Below are 18880 nucleotides of genomic sequence, written 5' to 3' on the forward strand. Positions count from 1 at the left end.
TTCATCAGTGTTAATCTTTTGATTCACAGTAGAATCCCATTAATCTGAAACGCTAGAAACAGGAGTCATAGTAAATTTATGGGACTTGCAGAAATATTGTTTTACCAGTTTATGGAAATATTCCCTTTCAAAGTATGTAGTCCAGGCACCTGGAATGATTGTTAATATTCGATGGCACAATATGTCTGTATTAATGTATAGGACTTCTATTTACCAAGCATACACTTACAGCCGGTGAATTAAGTATTGTACACGTCACCAATTTTCTAAGTAAATGTATTTCTAAAGGTGCTATTGACATGAAATCCTCACCTGATGTCGGTAACAACCCATCCCATCCACACAGGCAAATCATAAATCCAAAAATTAAGTTGTGTAATAATGAGAAATAGCATACGGAAAATGTATTGAACATGAAGAAAAAGGTGTAAAAAGCCAGGGAAAGTCAGGACACTAGCTAAATCCATCAGTAATTAGAAAGCAATCCTGCCACTTAATGAAAAATATCAGCTGGTTCACCTGATGGCCTATAAAAAGGTGTCTCATTACCAAGGTGCCACAGAAGAAAGAAACCTCTTATGATGAGTAAAATCAGTGACGTCTCAAGACCTCCACAACCTTATTGAAGCAAAACATACCGTATTTATGGCATTATTAGACAGCCAAAAAACATGCGGGGACTGCCTGTGAGCAACCGATGCACACCTGTGAGCAACCGATGCAAGCTTGAGTAGTGAGCACTTAAGCTCAACACTAGTGGATAGAGATATATATATATATATATATTTTTTTTAAACTTTTGACAAAACCCCAACCCTAACCTCGAAGAAAGAGGGGAAGAAAATAAGACTCATGAAATAAAATAAAAAATCTGTGTAAGGGGATGATTTACTAACTAACGGCTTTAATCACTTAGGGTCTATCACAGTGATCAAAAGGAACCAATAGGAAAAATCCGTACTATTCATTTAATAATGGTGATCGGGAACCAAAAAATCTTGCCCTGATCGTGTTATCCAGGGTCTCTGCTATCCCTGGTAGCCGAGACTCTGGAGATTTCTGGGCTCTGGGGGTGCAATACCCTTGTTCCTGAAGCTGTTTTAAAACGGCGATGAGGAAATAGAAGCCCCTTAGTGGCCTCCGCTTTTAATGCGTATCCGCGGTTGTTAAGGGGTGAACGTTTGCTCAACAACATTTAGTAATAATAATACTGGGAGAATATAGTCTGGTCGGATGAGAGCAAAACTGAACTCTTTGGATGCCATAATACCATGTTTTTAGGCCAAAAGACACTGCATATCAACCCCAAAAACCCCCACACAAACTGAAGTTTTGAGGTGGAGCACTGTGGTGTGGAGGTGGAGCACTGTGGTGTGGAGGTGATTTTCAGCATACGGCACTGACAATCTTCATATAAATGAAGGAAGTATGAATGGAGAAATGTTCAGATATTGATGACTTATCAATAGGATTGGTGGGAGTCTGTCACCTGACAATTACTGATCATCGAGCTTGGTTGGACAAGGTGTCATCTGAGCATGCTCGAGTGCTTATCGAGCATTTTGGCGTGCTAGCGAAATATGCTTGAGTCTCCGCGGCTGCATGTCTCGTGGCTCCTCGGCAGCATTAATACATGCAGCCATTGCCTAACAAACAGGACATCCCTGCATGTGTTGCATCTGTCAAAGCCCCGAGACATACAGCCGCGGGAACTCGAGCATGTTTTTAGGCTGGTTTCACATTTGCATTGGTCAGAGCTGTGGAGGGCTACGTACTTCTTCCGTGTAGCCTCGCCCACTGCCACAGCTCTTCCATTCAGCTCCGCCTACGTCTGCATGCGTCCTGCGTGCCTATCTTTAACATTGCCATGCGGATGCGTTTGCATGCATCGTTTTGACGCTGCGCCAAACTGCGTCGAATGCAACATGTTGCATTTTGTTGCGGTCGGCGCAACGTCAAATCGACGCAGATGCATCCGCATGGCCTGTGTACCCAATGTTAACCCCTTCCCGACCTTTGACTATGTGGCGTCATGGAATGATCGCGTCCCTGCAGATCGGGTGAAAGGGTTAACTCCAATTTCACCCGATCTGCAGGGACAGGGGGAGTGGTACTTCAGCCCAGGAGGGGTGGCTTCAACCCCTCCCCCCCCCCCCCCCCCCCCCCCCCGTGGCTACGATCGCTCTGATTGGCAGTTTCACTTTCAACAGCCAATCAGAGCGATTTGTAATATTTCACCTAAAAAACTGGTGAAATATTACAATCCAGCCATGGCCGATGCTGCAATATCATCGGCCATGGCTGGAAAACCTAATCTGTCCCCCCCCACACCCACCGATCTCCTCCCCAGTCCTCCGTTATGTGGTCCGCCCCCCTAAGTCGTCCTGTCCGCTCCCCCGTCCTCCTGCCCGCTCCCCCCGTGCTCCGATGCCACCCCCCGTCCTCCGATCCACCCCCCATGCTCAGATCCCCCCCTCATACTTACCGAGCCTCCGGGCGTCCGTCCGTCTTCTCCATGGGCGCCGCCATCTTCCAAAATGGCGGGCGCAGTGCGCCCGCCGAATCTGCCGCGGATTGGCCGCGGATCCGCAGCGGATGGGCCGCGGATCGGCCAATGCGGATCCGCAGCAGTTTTCCATCAGGTTTACAGTACCATGTACACCTATGGAAAACCAAATCCGCTGTGCCCATGGTGCGGAAAATACTGTGCGGAAACGCTGTGTTGTATTTTCCACAGCATGTCAATTTTGTGCGGATTCTGCAGCGTTTTACACCTGTTCCTCAATAGGAATCCGCAGGTGAAATCCACACAAAAAAACACTGGAAATCCGCTGTAAATCCGCAGGTAAAACGCAGTGCCTTTTACCTGCAGATTTTTCAAAAATGGTGTGGAAAAATCTCACACGAATCCGCAACGTGGGCACATAGCCTTAGGGTTAGGGTTGGAATTAGATTTAGGGTTGGAATTAGGGCTAGGGTTGGAAATAGGGTTAAGATTAGGCTTGTGGTTAGGGTTACGGATAGGGTTAGGGGTGTGTTGGGGTTACAGTTGTGGTTAGGGTTGGGATTAGGGTAAGGGTTGGGATTAGGATTAGGGTTACGGGTGTGTTGGGGTTAGGGTTGTGGTTAGGGGTGTGTTGGGGTTAGGGTTGTGATTAAGTTTATGGCTACAGTTGGGATTAGGGATAGGGGTGTGTTGGGGTTAGTGTTGAAGTTAGAATTGAGGGGTTTCCACTGTTTAGGCACATCAGGGGTCTCCAAACGCAACATGGCGCCACCATTGATTCCAGCTAATCTTGCGTTCAAAAAGTCAAATGGTGCTCCCTCCCTTCCAAGCCCCGACGTGCGCCCAAACAGTGGTTTACCCCCACATATGGGGTACAAGCGTACTCAGGACAAACTGGGCAACAACTATTGGGGTCCAATTTCTCCTGTTACCCTTGCGAAAATAAAAAATGACTTGCTAAAACATAATTTTTGAGGAAAGAACAATTATTTTTTATTTTCACGGCTCTGCGTTATAAACTTCTGTGAAGCACTTGGGGTTTGAAAGTGCTCACCACACGTCTAGATAAGTTCCTTGGGGGGTCTAGTTTCCAAAATGGGGTCACTTGTGGGGTGTTTCTACTGTTTAGGCACATCAGGGGCTCTGCAAATGCAACGTGACGCCCGCAGACCTTTCCATCAAAGTCTGCATTTCAAATGTCACTACTTCCCTTCCGAGCCCTGACGTGCGCCCAAACAGTGGTTTACCCAAACATATGGGGTATCAGCGTACTCACAACAAACTGGGCAACAAATTTTGGGGTCCAATTTCTCCTGTTACCCTTGGGAAAATTAAAAAATTGTGGGCTAAAAAAATCATTTTTGAGAAAAGAAAAATTATTTTTTATTTTCATGGCTCTGCGTTATAAACTTCTGTGAAGCACTTGGGGGTTCAAAGTGCTCACCGCACATCTAGATTAGTTCCATGGGAGGTCTAGTTTCCAAAATGGGGTCAATTGTGCGGGAGCTCCAATGTTTAGGCACACAGGGGCTCTCCAAACGCTACATGGTGTCCCCTAATGATTGAAGCTAATTTTCCATTCAAAAAGCCAAATGGCGTGCCTTCCCTTCCGAGCCCTGCCGTGCGCCCAAACAGTGATTTACCCCCACATATGGGGTATCATCGTACTCCGGACAAACTGGACAACAACATTTGGGGTCCAATTTCTCCTATTACCCTTGGGAAAATAAAAAATTCCGGGCTAAAAATCATTTTTGAGGAAAGAAAAATAATTTTTTATTTTCATGGCTCTGCGTTATAAACTTCTGTGAAGCACCTGGGGGTTTTAAGTGCTCACTATGCATCTAGATAAGTTCCTTGGGGGGTCTAGTTTCCAAAATGGGGTCACTTGTAGGGGAGCTCCAATGTTTAGGCACACAGGGGCTCTCCAAACGCGACATGGTGTCCGCTAACGATTGGAGCTAATTTTCCATTCAAAAAGTCAAATGGCGCGCCTTCCCTTCCGAGCCTTGCCGTGCACCCAAACAGTGGTTTACCCCCACATATGAGGTATCGGTGTACTCAGGAGAAATTGCACAACAAATTTTAGGATCCATTTTATCCTGTTGCCCATGTGAAAATGAAAAAATTGAGGCTAAAAGAAATTTTGTGTGAAAAAAAAGTACTTTTTAATTTTTACGGATCAATTTGTGAAGCACATGGGGGTTTTAAGTGCTCACTATTCTTCTAGATAAGTTCCTTGGGGAGTCTAGTTTCCAAAATGGGGTCACTTGTGGGGGAGCTCCAATGTTTAGGCACACGGGGCTCTCCAAATGCGACATGGTGTCCGCTAAAGATTGGAGCCAATTTTTCATTCAAAAAGTCAAATGGCGTTCCTTCCCTTCCGAGCCCTGCCGTGCGCCCAAACAGTGGTTTACCCACACATATGAGGTATCAGCATACTCAGGACAAATTGCACAACAACGTTCGTGGTCCAGTTTCTCCTTTTACCCTTGGGAAAATAACAAAATTGTTGCTAAAAGATAATTTTTTCGACTAAAAAGTTAAATGTTAATTTTTTCCTTCCATGTTGCATCTGCTGCTGTGAAACACCTGAAGGGTTAATAAACTTCTTGAATGTGGTTTTGAGCACCTTGAGGGGTTCAGTTTTTAGAATGGTGTCACTTTTGGGTATTTTCTGCCATAGAACCCTCGAACTGACTTCAAATGTGAGGTGGTCCCTAAAAAAAATGGTTTTGTAAATTTTGTTGTAAAAATGAGAAATCACTGGTCAAATTTTAACCCTTATAACTTCCTAGCAAAAAAAAAATTTGTTTCCAAAATTGTGCTGATGTAAAGTAGACATGTGGGAAATGTTATTTATTAACTATTTTGTGTCACATAACTCTCGGGTTTAACAGAATAAAAATTCAAAATGTGAAAATTGAGAAATTTTCAAAATTTTCGCCAAATTTCCGTTTTTTTCACAAATAAACTCAGAAATTATCGACCTAAATTTACCACTAACATGAAGCCCAATATGTCACGAAAAAACAATCTCAGAATCGCTATGATCCGTTGAAGCGTTCCTGAGTTATTACCTCATAAAGGGACACTGGTCAGAATTGCAAAAAACGGCCAGGTCATTAAGGTCAAAATAGGCTGGGTCATGAAGGGGTTAAAGATAAGTACGCAGGACGCATGCAGACATAGGCGGGGCTGTATGGAAGAGGTGCGCAGTGTCTTATGATTTATTCATACTACGGGGCTGGGATTCCGTAGTATGAATAAATCATAAGACACTGCGGGGCTGGGATTCACAGGCAGGGCGTACGTATGCACAGAGGACAGACGGCCAGCGCTCACTGCGCCTGCCCAAGGCAGGAGAAAAGAGCGCAGGCGCCGCATCATTTCAAAACAGCGCTGAGGAGGCGGCGCCAAGAAGATGTGAGTGACAGCTGTGTGGCGTCTAAAGCAGGGGGGAAAGGCCTGCCTCCTTGTCTGAAGTCAAGGTATTTTGGACAAATTATAAAACTGATTATTTCGGCAGTTACAGCACCAATAACTAAAAGAGCCACCTTGTCAGACTGCAGCATTACTGCTGCACAAGGTGGCTCTTTTAGTTAAAAACGCCTGGGGAAGTGGGGGTGACAGGTTCCCTTTAAGACACGAGCGAACCTTATCCAATCACGCTCGATCATCACTACTGACAATCCCAGTGACCAGCTTTCATATAGCAGTGTGTATCCGGACCTAAGCAGAGTGCAGACCTTAAACCTCACAGCTCCATACACTGTGATGGTCATTCTCTGGTACTGCAGCTCTGCTCCTATTGAAGTCAATAGGAGGTGAGCCTTAGTATTTGACAATGGCCACTGCAGGGTACAGAGCTGTGCTGTTCTGGCTTCATACACTGTTGACATCCAACCACTTCCACTGCAGTTGATCGGTGATAGACCCCAAAGGACCTCATATTGATGACCTATTTTAAGGATTGGTCATCGATATCTAAGTATTGGATAAACTCTGTAAATGTAGGTTCCCATTTTCGTATAAAAAATCATAAGAGCTTCAGCCAGAAAACTACCAATATTTTTCTCATTTGTCATCTGTGTGCAATTCGTTTTTATAGCAGTAGCTATTAAAGGGGATGTCCACTACTCTGACAACCCCCTCTAAATCACAATGTTTCCCCTTGTAAAATAACAGCTATTCTCCCCTCCAGTGCTGGCATTGGGCGAGCTGTGTCGGCACTGGCTCTTATTGTGTAACCTAATCAGCAGCCACGTCAGGACAAATAACCTACATCCAGGGGAAATCACTGCCCAGTGGAGTAACTTTGTGGTCCATTTTTTTTTCCAGACAGTACTCAGACTGAAAATACAGTCTTGTAGATGAGCCCTGAGGATTGGCATTTACTGAAAGGCACATTGCCTTTGGCCATGAGGCTGCAGAAACCTTTCTATATTGTTTTGTCTGCAATGGAGAACAGTCAAGCTAAGCCACTGCCCTTTTATCTAAACGTGCCCTTTTTCAGTTTGTCATTTTATTCCGATCCTTATTTATTTTACAATGTTCTGTCTGTTTACCATACAAACTCCATTCTCCACTCCTAGGCTGGAACTGATTTTCTTGACTTTCAAATGCAAAACATTCTTATTGTTTTTGCAAGTGGGAAACCGCTTATTCTCCACCTGTCAGACTGCTCCATTCCTGCAGCTATCTCATAGGGGCTGTTCAATGATAACTGATCTTTAAAGATATTTAAAAGGAACCTGACCTCACCAAAAACGGCTATTAACCTGCAGATATAAGGTTAATCTGCAGGTAAATGGTGATAATATCCTGTGTACCCGGCTGACTTTGAAGTGCGACTACACAGAGAAAATAAAGTTTCAATCACTGTGCAATCTGTGAGTAACGGCTCCATACGAGTCCCGCGGTTTATGCAGGTGACTGATTTTAGTGTCCTAGGAGTGTGGCTCGCTCTGCAAACATGCTCAAGAGTTTGGTCCAAATCCCCCCCCCCCCCCAGAAATAATATCCGCTAAAAAAGAACCGTACTTGAAAAAAAAAAAAAAAAGACAAATGATGAACCTGCGCCTGTCTATTGCAACGGCACATTCAGACAGGCAGATCCAGGCTGTGAAAGGGAACCTGTCACCCTCCTCAGGCGTTTGTAGCTAAAAGAGCCACCTTGTACAGCAGTAACGCTGCATTCTGACAAGGCGGCTCTTTTAGTTATGACGCCTGCACACGCTGAAATAAACGTTTATAAAATGCGCCCCTTATACCCTGAAATTGCCAGGGAGGCGGGTCTTTCCTTCCTTATCAGATCCAGCACAGCCGTCATTCCGGGCCTGTGTGCGCCAGGCGCCGCCTCCTCTACTGCATTATCCCCGGCGCCTGCACTGTAAGTACAAAGGGCAGCGCAACTGCGCACGCCCGAAAAAAAAAAAAAACTTAATGTGCAGGCGCCGGGGACAATAATGCTGCAAGAGGAGGCGGCGCGTAGAGGCCCGGAGTGACGGCTGTGCTGCGTCTGATTAGGAAGGAAAGACCCGCCCCGGGACGATTTCACGGTATGAGGGGCACATTTTATAAACTTTTATTTCAGCGTGTGCAGGGAGCATAACTAAAAGAGCCACCTTGTCAGAATGCAGCATTTGTGCTGCCCAAGGTGGCTCTTTTAGTTACAAACGCCTGAGGGGGGTGACAGGTTCCCTTTAAATGACCAATAAATGCCATGTACAAGTCAATTGGAGCTGGTTTACTGACCACAGGCTGACAAAGTGATGGGGTCAGAATGATCACTAGTCCGATCGTCCTGTTTGAAAATGACTGGCTCATCTAAAGGGGCCATACATTTACACACTTTTTTCCACCAGATTCTCTTAGTCTATGCTTCCCAGTATAGAGAGCGAGCGGTTCCCTAGTTGGAAGTCGCCCGAACTTCTTTTAAGGGTTTCTGAATCCTGAAGTGGATAAAAGTGACATGAGCCGGCTCATGTGCAGAATCCGAACGTTGATTTGACATTATTTATGTTCACTGTATGGGGCACCCACGTATCTTCAGCACTGGGGTCCCCAGTGCTGTCACTGCATTAAGGCAGTAAATGTAGAGGTGGCGGCTGCCTCCAGGTCTATAGGTGTGACGTGTCCAAGCTTGGAGACGTCGGAGCTTGGTGATCTTTGCTTCGAGTGACATGTCTGGCTTGATTTGTTCTTCTTGCCATCCATGGTAATGATAACATCCTTCTCCAGATCCACATTTCGAAGGCGATGATTCTCCTTCTCCCGTAACTAGAGCATCTAGGCATGTTAAAGTCCAACGGGCCAGAGCCTTTCCCCCCCCCCCCGAGTCTACCACAGGTTTTACATTCTCCAGGTTATAAAACCTCAGCAGAAATGTCCACGTTATGTGTGACTAGGGGCTGTAAAACCTGATTGTTGAACACTGGAGCTGGCGTGGAGCGACTCGGACCGGTCACCATCCGTGGCTCTTAATTAGTCGGCATTAATGACACAGTGCCGGGCCACCTAATGCATAGTCGCCTCAGATTCTTGTGGCTTTCGGTCATTCTGGTAGAATCAGCATCAATGGGAACCTGTGGTCATTTTACATATGCGGCTGGGCTTGTCCCTTAATAAAACTGATGTAGTGGTAGGGATCTGAGCATAAGTTATGAGAAATCAGCTGTAGAAGCCATATGGAAATCAGGCAGCGGTGCATTCAGGGCGTGGCCGTACACATGGGCTGCTTCTAGACACGCCTCTAATGCACCTCAGCCTGATTTGCATAATACTGCCACACTAGAGTTTCCATCACTTGACACCCCGGATCCCTATAAATAAGGCCCCATAGTTATTAGGGGAGGAGCCGTGCTTCTGCTCACAGACGTGTACCAGGCTTCTCTAATGTCGCTTTGTGGCGCTCGGCAGGCTCAGTGTCGTGTGCACCATGCCCGGGCTCCGGCGCCATTGCTGGCAGCGCTCGGCTAATGCTGACTACTCGTTTTTTTCGCTCACAGTTCAGACTAGAACCAACGTCACACGTATGGCGCCGGGCGGTGTCACGTCTCCGCCTCTGATTGGTGGACTGGGAGTGAGAAAGGGCGGGGCTGCGCATGTGTTCTTCTCTGCGATGTGACGCAGACACTCGGCGGACTCCTCTCGCGTTGATTACTATAATGTAGGCATGCGCAGTACTTATTCGGAAGTCTCGCGTGAACTGTAAGTTCTTACGAAGCGAGACTTTCCGGCACGGTGCTGAATGGTGAGTGGGAGCAGAAGCCGGGACAGTGCATCCGCCGGCCGGTTCTGGAGCTGCGGGAAGGAAGAATGGGGGCGCTGCTGCTTCTGGCGGCCACAAGTCGGGAGCGCCCGGTTCTGTAGTGAGAACGAGTCCGGATACAGGTCTGACGCTACGAGAGCCACTGCCCTCCTCCTGCCGCCCGCCCTGCTGCATCTCGGACTCGGGACCCTGCAGTCAAGGTGACCGACGGCAACTGCCCCCCGGACAAGGTAGTGACGGCGGGGGGCGCACAGGCAGAGCACGGGGTCTCCTCAGTCACTGCGAGAGCTCGGGAGCGGGCACTAATGTGTGTGTACACTGCAGGGGGTGTGCGGGCTGTAATATGTGTGTGTACACTGCAGGGGGTGTGCGGGCTGTAATATGTGTGTGTACACTGCAGGGGGTGTGCGGGCTGTAATATGTGTGTGTACACTGCAGGGGGTGTGCGGGCTGTAATATGTGTGTGTACACTGCAGGGGGTGTGCGGGCTGTAATATGTGTGTGTACACTGCAGGGGGTGTGCGGGCTGTAATATGTGTGTGTACACTGCAGGGGGTGTGCGGGCTGTAATATGTGTGTACACTGCAGGGGGTGTGCGGGCTGTAATATGTGTGTGTACACTGCAGGGGGTATGCGGGCTGTAATATGTGTGTACACACTGCAGGGGGTGTGCGGGCTGTAATATGTGTGTGTACACTGCAGGGGGTGTGCGGGCTGTAATATGTGTGTGTACACTGCAGGGGGTGTGCGGGCTGTAATATGTGTGTGTACACTGCAGGGGGTGTGCGGGCTGTAATATGTGTGTGTACACTGCAGGGGGTGTGCGGGCTGTAATATGTGTGTACACTGCAGGGGGTGTGCGGGCTGTAATATGTGTGTACACTGCAGGGGGTGTGCGGGCTGTAATATGTGTGTGTACACTGCAGGGGGTGTGCGGGCTGTAATATGTGTGTGTACACTGCAGGGGGTGTGCGGGCTGTAATATGTGTGTGTACACTGCAGGGGGTGTGCGGGCTGTAATATGTGTGTGTACACTGCAGGGGGTGTGCAGGCTGTAATGTGTGTGTGTGTGTGTGTGTGTGTGTGTATGTGTGTGTACACTGCAGGGGGTGTGCGGGCTGTAATGTGTGTGTGTGTGTACACACTGCAGGGGGTGTGCGGGCTGTAATGTGTGTGTGTGTATGTGTACACTGCAGGGGGTGTGCGGGCTGTAATGTATGTGTGTGTACACTGCAGAGGGTGTGCGGGCTGTAATTGTGTGTGTGCGTGTGTTTATACACTACAAGGGGTGTGTGTGTACACTGCAGGGGTGTGCGGGCTGTAGTGTGTGTGTGTGTACACTGCAGAGGGTGTGCGGGCTGTAGTGTGTGTACACTGCAGAGGGTGTGCGGGCTGTAGTGTGTGTACACTGCAGGGGGTGTGCGGGCTGTAATTGTGTGTGTGTGTACACTGCAGAGGGTGTGCGGGCTGTAGTGTGTGTGTGTGTGTACACTGCAGTGGGTGTGCGGGCTGTAATGTGTGTGTACACTGCAGGGGGTGTGCGGGCTGTAATGTGTGTGTACACTGCAGGGGGTGTGCGGGCTGTAATGTGTGTGTACACTGCAGGGGGTGTGCGGGCTGTAATTGTGTGTGTGTGTACACTGCAGAGGGTGTGCGGGCTGTAGTGTGTGTGTGTGTGTGTACACTGCAGTGGGTGTGCGGGCTGTAATGTGTGTGTACACTGCAGGGGGTGTGTGGGCTGTAATATGTGTGTGTACACTGCAGGGGGTGTGCGGGCTGTAGTGTGTGTGTGTGTGTGTGTGTACACTGCAGGGGGTGTGCGGGCTGTAATATGTGTGTGTACACTGCAGGGGGTGTGCGGGCTGTAATATGTGTGTGTACACTGCAGGGGGTGTGCGGGCTGTAATATGTGTGTGTACACTGCAGGGGGTGTGCGGGCTGTAATATGTGTGTGTACACTGCAGGGGGTGTGCGGGCTGTAATATGTGTGTACACTGCAGGGGGTGTGCGGGCTGTAATATGTGTGTGTACACTGCAGGGGGTATGCGGGCTGTAATATGTGTGTACACACTGCAGGGGGTGTGCGGGCTGTAATATGTGTGTGTACACTGCAGGGGGTGTGCGGGCTGTAATATGTGTGTGTACACTGCAGGGGGTGTGCGGGCTGTAATATGTGTGTGTACACTGCAGGGGGTGTGCGGGCTGTAATATGTGTGTGTACACTGCAGGGGGTGTGCGGGCTGTAATATGTGTGTACACTGCAGGGGGTGTGCGGGCTGTAATATGTGTGTGTACACTGCAGGGGGTGTGCGGGCTGTAATATGTGTGTGTACACTGCAGGGGGTATGCGGGCTGTAATGTGTGTGTATGTGTTTATACACTACAGGGGGTGTGCGGGCTGTAACGTGTGTGTGTGTGTGTGTGTATATACACTGCAGGGGGGTGTGCGGACTGTAATGTGTTTGTGTGTATACACTGCAGGGGGTGTGCGGGCTGTAATGTGTGTGTATACACTGCAGAGGGTGTGCGGGCTGTAATGTATGTGTGTGTACACTGCAGAGGGTGTGCGGGCTGTAATTGTGTGTGTGTGCGTGTGTTTATACACTACAAGGGGTGTGCGGACTGTAATGTGTTTGTGTGTATACACTGCAGGGGGTGTGCGGGCTATAATATGTGTGTGGGCTGTAATATGTGTGTGTACACTGCAGGGGGTGTGCGGGCTGTAGTGTGTGTGTGTGTGTGTGTGTGTGTTTATACACTACAGGGGGTGTGCGGGCTGTAATGTGTTTGTGTGTATACACTGCAGGGGGTGTGCGGGCTGTAATGTATGTGTGTGTACACTGCAGAGGGTGTGCGGGCTGTAATGTATGTGTGTGTACACTGCAGAGGGTGTGCGGGCTGTAATTGTGTGTGCGGGCTGTAATTGTGTGTGTGGGCTGTAATTGTGTGTGTGTGTGCGCGCGTGTGTTTATACACTACAAGGGGTGTGCGGACTGTAATGTGTTTGTGTGTATACACTGCAGGGGGTGTGCGGGCTGTAGTGTGTGTGTGTGTGTACACTGCAGAGGGTGTGCGGGCTGTAATGTATGTGTGTGTACACTGCAGAGGGTGTGCGGGCTGTAGTGTGTGTACACTGCAGAGGGTGTGTGGGCTGTGAGTCTGTAATATGTCTATTAGTGTACACAGCAAAGGTATGTGTAAATATATAATGTCTTAACCCCTTGGTGACAGAGACAAATTTTTGAAATGTGACCAGTGTCACTTTTTATATGGTATTAACTCTTGAATGCTGCAACAAATCCCAGTGATTTAGCGTTTTTTTTTGTTTTTTTGTGGCACATTATAATTTATGATAATGGTAAATTTAGGTTGATATGTTTTGTGTTTATTAAAAAATAAAAAAATTGACATGTCAAAAAATTCGCAATTTTCAAACTTTGAATGATTATCCCTTTAAGGCTGGGGTCATACTTGCGAGTGTGATGCATGAAAGGCTACTTTCACACTAGCGTCGGTACGGGTCCGTCGCAGTGCGTCGGGCCGACGTACCGACGCATACTGTGAAATAAAGCACAACGGAGGCAGCAGATGCAGTTTTTCAACGCATCCGCTGCCCCATTGTAATGTCCGGGGAGGAGGGGGCGGAGTTCCGGCCGCGCATGCGCGGTCGGAAATGGCGGACACGACGCACTAAAAAACGTTACAAGTAACTTTTTTGTGGTGACGGTCCGCCAAAACACGACGGATCCGTAGCACGACGGATGCGACGTGTGGCGATCCGTTGCTAATACAAGTGTATGGGAAAAAACGCATCCTGCAAGCACATTTGCAGGATCCGTTTTTTTTTCACAAAACGACGGATTGCGACGTGCGTCACATGACGCTAGTGTGAAAGTAGCCAAACTTGCACATCAATACCCGGCACTGCCGCCGACCGACACTTGGGACCGGGTCGTGCGGCTGCATGTATTTCTATGCAGCCAAACCGAGTGCCATCCGCAGTAGCGGGTATTAATGCGAGAGACTCGCGCATTGCACTTGCAAGTGTGACCCCGGCCTAACCCGGATAGTCACATCACAGAAAAACATTAAGGGTTAATAAACTACCTGAAAGCAATTTTTGAATAGATTGAGGGGTGCTGTTTTGAAAATAGTATCACTTTTGGGGGTTTCCAGTATATAGGACCCTCAACGTCGCTTAAAAACTGGACAGGTCCCTAAAAAAAAATTGTGAATTATTTTGAAAAAATGAAAAATTACCGCTCCATTTTTAAGCCTCTTAAAATGCTAACAAAATAAAACATTTTACAGCTGGTGCTGATAGTAACGTAGACATGAGGGAAATGTCATTTATTAATGCTTTTGTGTGGTGTGACCATCTGGATTAAAGGGATAATCCTATTCAAAGCTGCAAAAAAAAAAAATTTTTGTCAATTTTCTGATATTTTTTTTATTAAAAAACACAAAACATTTCAACCTAAATGTACCATTATCATAAAGTATAACGTGTCACGAAAAAACCATCTCAAACGCAATAGGATATGTTGAAGCGTTCCAGAGTTAACTATGTAGAGTGACACATGTCAGATTTAAAAAAGCAAAACAAAAAAAATTAGGTCCGGTCACTAAGTGGTTAAAGAGTTGCGCCATTATAAAGAATACGTTTAATTAAGCCGAACATGTGGAAGTTAATGGTTTTGTAATTTAACTTAATTTAACTTTCATCTATTATATTCATTATTGTGATTAATGCTGGAAATCAAACCAGTTCTAAGTCTGAGGGGGGGGCTTAAAGGAAAAGAAAGGTGGGGGGCTAAAATCTTGATTGACTCCTCTTTATGCATCCAAAATTAAATAAAAATATGTATTTGTAGTGCTTCCAAAGTACAACTGGTCCCGCAAAAATCAATCCCTCATATTTGTATGATCTTGGAAAAATAGAGGTGTGGCTTTTCAAAACAGCGAAAACGAACGCACAAAGAAAAAAATAACTGCATCCTTAAAGGGTTTGTCCAGTACTCAGTCCCTTTGCAATCACTGTTTCCTCCATGTAAAATAATTACAGCTGTATCATGCTGCCATGGACTTGTGGGCTTGCTCTTCTGGGCTTTAGAAATTACTGATTGACCACCCTTATTTGGGACCGTAATGACACTATCTTTTGTGACTCTGCTTTCTTAAATATGACTAAGAAAGAACTTAACCTGACAATCGGGAACTCTGAGATCTTATTATTTACTGTGATCTTTGTCATGGTTCAGGTTCTTTTTTTTAATGGGGTTTTGTGATAACAGTACTTTATAACATTTGGTCTGATAAGCCATGCCTTATAGGGAACTTGTCATCTGATTGATGACATGGCCAGCATGAATCACACTGGCTGTGTTATTAGTCATTAGATGGTAGCCCGATTCGAACGCATCGGGTATTCTAGAATATGTATAGTAGTATATAACACAGGCCACGCAGCATGTAGCACAGGCCACGCAGCATGTAGGAATATAGGCACCATATCCCTGTTAAAAAAAAAATAATAATAATTAAAATAAAACATAGTTATATACTCACCTTCCGGCGGCCCCCGGATCCAGCCCAGGCGTTTAGCGATGCTCCTCGCGAAGCTCTGGTCCCAAGAATGCATTGCGGCAATAACACGTGATGTAGCGGTCTCGCGAGACCGCTACGTCATCATCTCACGAGACCGCTGCGTCCTGTCTGGTCATTGCCGCAATGCATTCTTGGGACCGGAACGTCGCGAGGAGCGGGAAAGGCGCAGGAAGGTGAGAATGTAATGATTATTTTATTTTTTAATTTTTTTTTTTAACATTAGATCTTTTTACTATTGATGCTGCATAGGCAGCATCAATAGTAAAAAGTTGGTCACACAGGGTTAATAGCAGCGTTAACAGACTGCGTTATGCCGCGGTGTAACGCAGTCCGTTGAACGGACTGCTAAACCGCTATGGGGGCACTGACTGGGGAGTAGGGAAGGGGCCCTGACTGGAGGGGAGTAGGGAAGGGCGAATTCGCGGCCGGACTGTGCTCGTCGCTGATTGGTCGCGGCCGGCCGCGACCAGCGACGCAGGATTTCCGTTACAGACAGACGACAGACGGAAGTGACCCTTAGAATGAATATATATATATATATATACACACACACACATATACATACTAGATGGTGGCCCGATTCTAACGTATCGGGTATTCTAGAATATGTAGGTAGTATATAGCACAGGCTACGTACTATATAGCACAGGCTACATACTATATTGCACAGTGACGTAGTATATAACATAGCTACATAGTATATGACAGCTACGTAGTATGTAACACAGCGTACGTAGTATATAGCACAGCCACGTAGTATATTGGACAGTCACGTTGTATATTGCCCAGCTACATAGTATATAGCACAGAGATGTTGTATATAACAGAGCCCACGCAGTATGTAACACAGCCCACGTAGTATATAGCAATGTGGGCACTATATGCGTGGTTAAAAAAGACTTAAAATAAAAAATAAACATATACTCACCTTCTGAAGGCCCCTTGAAGTCCTGGCGCCTGTGTGCAGTGCACGCGGCAGTTTCCGGTCCCAGGGTTGGTATGAGCGCAGGACCTGTGATGACGTCGCGGTCACATGACCGTGACGTCATGGCAGGTCCTTCTCGCATACCATCCTTGGCACCGGAACCTGCCGTTTGCACTGCCAGGACAGCGCGCGACGTCGGAAGGTGAGAATAGCCTTTTTTTTATTATTATTTGTAACAGATCTTTTTACTATTGATGCTGCATACGCAGCATCAATAGTAAAAAGTTGGTCACACAGGGTTAATAGCTGCGCTAACGGAGTGCATTACACCGCGGTCCGTCAACGCTGGCATTAACCCTGTGTGAGCGCTCAGCGCTGACTGCAGGGCAGTAAAGCAGCGGCCATTTCGCTGCCAGACTATGGCGATCGCTGATTGGTCGTGGGCGTTTTGCCATGACCAATCAGCTACTTGGATTTCCATGACACAGAGGCCGCAACCAATGAATATCCGTGACAGACAGACAGAAGGACAGACAGAAAGACGGAAGTGACCCTTAGACAATTATATAGTAGATATAGATGTGGGCTTTAGAGCTCATTCTGACATCAGTTGTTTTTATCATATGCAATGAAAAAAATCTTGAGTTTCATCTGAGTTTGGTCAATCTCAGTTTTTACCATAGACTTGAATTGGCGACTTTGATCCAACAATTGAATCAATATTGGGCGAGTCAGAAAAATTCTGCCATGTGAACTACCCTAAAGATATCCTAAGTTTGAGTGCCATCCATAAAACACAGATGGCATTTGTATGTGGAAAAATGGATTTGAATGAGCTTTTCCTTTGAAACGATGCTGCCGTCCTTCAGAGGAAGCCTGCTGAGGACCATGAAGCTGTACAAGTTGTCCCCAGCATGTGCCCTGAGGCTGTCTGATAAGACTTTGCCATTAAAGTCTATACAGATTTGAAAGAAACGGATGAGGCTACTTTCACGTTAGCGTTTTTGGCTGCACGTCGCAATGCGTCGTTTAGGAGAAAAAACGCATCCTGCAAACAACTTTTTTCCCCATAGACTAACATTACCGACGCATTGTGACGTATTGCCACACGTCGCAACCGTCGTGCGTCGAGACTGCCATTTTCGAAACTCTGCCCCCTCCTCCCCGGACTTTGCAATGGGGCAGCGGAAGCGTCGTAAGACTGCTTCCGCTGCCCACGTCGGGCATTTTTTTCACAGTATGCGTCGGTACGTCGGGCCGATGCTAGTGTGAAAGCAGCCTGATACAAGAGACAGGCTTTGTCTACCTTTTGAATTTTTCCTAGTTGGATCTGTTTTTTTAACTGGTAGATCAAGAGTCAATGAATTAAAAAAGTAAATTTTCTGTTCCAAAAGAAGAAAAAAGAGAAATCAACTGATGCAACTAAAAAACATCTAGGATTACACCTAAGAAAAAGGGCAGTTTCTCTTGGCTAGTAAGGGCTTGTGCACACGCTGTGGATTCCACTGCGGAATTTTCCGCAGCGGATTTCATAAATTCGCAGTGCAAAACCGCTGCGGTTTTTACTGCGGATTTATCGCAGTTTCTATTGCGGTTTCCTCTGCGGGTTTATTTCTATTGGAGCAGGTGTAAACCCGCAGCGGAATCCGCACAAAGAATTGACATGCTGCGGAAAATAAACCGCTGCGTTTACGCGCATTTTTTTCCGCAGCATGTGCACTGCGAATTTCATTTCCCATAGCTTTACATGGTACTGTAAATGCATGGGAAACCACTGCGGATCCGCAGCGTATGCACATACCCTAACACCTGGATGTGTAAATGTAGCTTATAACATGCATGGTAGTTTCTGATTTGTGCAGTGCATGGTACCAGTCAAGAAGTCCTAACTAGTGATGAGTGAACGTGCTCTGATAAGGTTATCTGAGCATTCTCGGGTGCTAACAATGTCTTCTGTGTGCTCCAATAATGTGCTCCAGTTGCAGAGATGTCCTGTTTGTTAGGCAATTCATGCATGTGTTGCCACAGTCAAACAGCCGGGATACACGCAGGCATGAGGACTCAAACATATTTTTCAAGCACGCCGAAGACACTCGGTTAGCATACGAGCATGCTCAGGTAACACCTTATCCGAGCACGTTCGCTCATCACTAGTCCTAACCATGCACACCCGGCCAAGAACTCATATTTTCTTTCTAATGGATTGAGGAGAATGAGCAACTACCAGACCTTTCACCCAAAGGATTAAGCATGTTCTCTGGCATATGCCCTCAGGACTTTTGAGAGACTCCTATGCACATTAGTCAGGCAATCCTCATGAAATTGGCAGGTCTGCTTGACTTTTATCCAATGTGTGCAGAAGGAGGGTCACCAGAATTGAGGCCCAGCTGCAGAGTTTTTCTTCTATTCACTTCTAGTCAGGAGAGGTGCTTTCATCATGTAGATGCTTGGTGGCGGTCTTATCCTTCTGATTCTCACCAGTTGTTAGGTAGGCATGTGCTAGTGGTATGCTAGTGTTAACATTGTGGCGGTGCTCGTTCTGTTTACCTTTGTTATGAGAGAGTGACAA

The 18880-nt window shown here is 46.9% G+C and overlaps 1 protein-coding gene across 3 annotated transcripts in view; it reads left to right on the plus strand.

Moving 5' to 3' along the window:
* The window catches only part of NUFIP2 (nuclear FMR1 interacting protein 2), a 40672-nt gene that overhangs the window by 12590 nt on the left and 9202 nt on the right, over positions 1-18880 (plus strand). The window contains exon 1 of one of the 3 annotated variants that reach the window (XM_077294305.1): positions 9513-10009. The exons of 1 other annotated variant lie outside the window; for it this stretch is intronic. The gene's annotated coding sequence lies outside the window, so the exon portion shown is untranslated. Of the gene's footprint in view, positions 1-9512; positions 10010-18880 lie in introns of those variants that run through there. One more of the 3 variants, XM_077294306.1, reaches the window with a different exon arrangement.

The sequence above is a fragment of the Ranitomeya variabilis genome, chromosome 3 (assembly GCF_051348905.1).
Source record: "Ranitomeya variabilis isolate aRanVar5 chromosome 3, aRanVar5.hap1, whole genome shotgun sequence".
Lineage (NCBI taxonomy): Eukaryota > Metazoa > Chordata > Amphibia > Anura > Dendrobatidae > Ranitomeya > Ranitomeya variabilis.